The 2,050-nt window shown below is 32.0% G+C and overlaps 1 long non-coding RNA gene across 1 annotated transcript in view; it reads left to right on the plus strand.

Annotated features, from left to right (window-relative positions):
• The first annotated feature begins 115 nt into the window (after positions 1-115).
• LOC128249205 (uncharacterized) overlaps positions 116-2,050 on the plus strand; it is a 579,204-nt gene continuing 577,269 nt past the window's right edge. Inside the window, exon 1 of the long non-coding RNA XR_008265322.1 lies at positions 116-1,591. This is a non-coding gene — a long non-coding RNA (uncharacterized LOC128249205). The remainder of the gene's footprint in view (positions 1,592-2,050) is intronic.

Raw genomic sequence — 2,050 nt, forward strand, 5'->3', positions numbered from 1 at the left:
AAATTACATATACAAGTATATAAATATAAGGCAAGCGCACATACCCCGAGACACTCAGACGCACAAATATATATATATATATATTATTATTATTATTATTATTATTATAATACTATTAATAATAATAATAATAAATAATATCATATATAAAATATATATCCGTTATATTTGTACATGTATGTATGCATACGTATAGACAGCTGTATGAACAGCAAGCGAGGTACTGGCGTGTATATGTATGACCGCCGGTATAGATGCCGCTTTAAACACTCGCAAATATCTCACATGCATCTTATATTCGCTTTACCATTCTACTGTTAGTGGATCTTCGTTGCGAGAATGTTGTCAGCGGTGTTAGAATACACGCTAAGCACTTCGGTTCGATGAGAGCTATAGCTAAAAGAGCGAGATATAGACATATATAGTTGTGTGTATATATAAATATATATATATATTTATATATATATATATATATAGATATATATACACACACATACGCACATACGCACTCACATTTATATATATATATATATATATATATGTTTCGGTGTGTGTGTGTATACATATATGTATATACATGTGTGTGTATATATCTATATCGATATAAATATATACATATTTCTCGTCAACTTCATTGGAGCGAATACAAGAATTACCTACAACACCTGTATATTACTTAACACGAGTACACGTGCACTCCCCCACCACTCTACACACAATCACATATGCATAAACACACATAAATTTGTAAATATATATATAGATATAGATATATATATACACACATACACATTCATACATACTCAGAAAAAATACGCATCTAACACAGATTTGCACACATCTAACAGAAACGTGAGTGTGAGTATATATATATATATATATACAATCGCACACACATACATATATACATATAGTGCCATAGTTGTTTTTGTTTTTTTCTTTTGATTTTTGTTTGTTTGTTTTTTTCCAAACACCTCCTATAGAAGTTAGATTTCAAACATACACAAGAGAGCTTTTCGTTGTCACATCAGTTAACCCTTACCGAAGCCTACACACACGAATACATATACATACAGACAGCCTCATAACCACCACCACCACCACCACCCGTCTCACACACATGCACACAGACAGACACACACACACGCCCTCCACACGTCGTACGCATATACATGTAGATATATAAATATATATATCTATCCATATAAAAACATAAGCACATGCACTGGTACATACACGCATCTCGCACACACGTACGCACACTTTAAAACCATATAACCACACAAGCATTCGCCCATAACGAAGCCGACACACCTGTCATTGAGGAGTACATGTACGCATACACGTCTACACAATTATACACGTATTTGTATGATATATAATCTATATATATATACATATATATATATAGATTGAAAAATATATATACACATTCAGTTAAAGCGTTTGCCACCCAGAAACATATATGTATATACCCGCGTATAAGGATTCTCTCCAGAACCGATGGCTCGCTTTATGTGGATTATGAAAGAAATAACGGTCTGGATTTTAACACCTTTGATTCAATTAATTACCTTGCACACATTACCAGGTAAGTCTACCCCCATATACCCTGATGTCATATAACCCTTACTTGACTGTCGTTTCTTCATATATACAACTATATGTATGCATATATATATATATATATATATATATATATATATATATATATATATATATATATATATATATATATAAACATGATTACATACACACTCGTGAATAGAGATACAAATGGATGGACGGAGAGACATGTGCATACACATACATACACACACATGTGCACACACACGCATACACACACACACACATACATATATACACATCAACATATACACTGAACTCACACATACATACACATATTCAGAATAAAAGAGACACTGGGAGAAACACCGTTAGGATATACACAAAATAAAAATAATCAGAGAAACACATAGATATTAATATACACATGGACAGTAAGAAAATAAACAGGGAAACACTCACACACACTTATATATATATATAT

Source organism: Octopus bimaculoides, chromosome 12 (genome assembly GCF_001194135.2).
Source record: "Octopus bimaculoides isolate UCB-OBI-ISO-001 chromosome 12, ASM119413v2, whole genome shotgun sequence".
NCBI classification, from domain to species: Eukaryota; Metazoa; Mollusca; class Cephalopoda; order Octopoda; family Octopodidae; genus Octopus; species Octopus bimaculoides.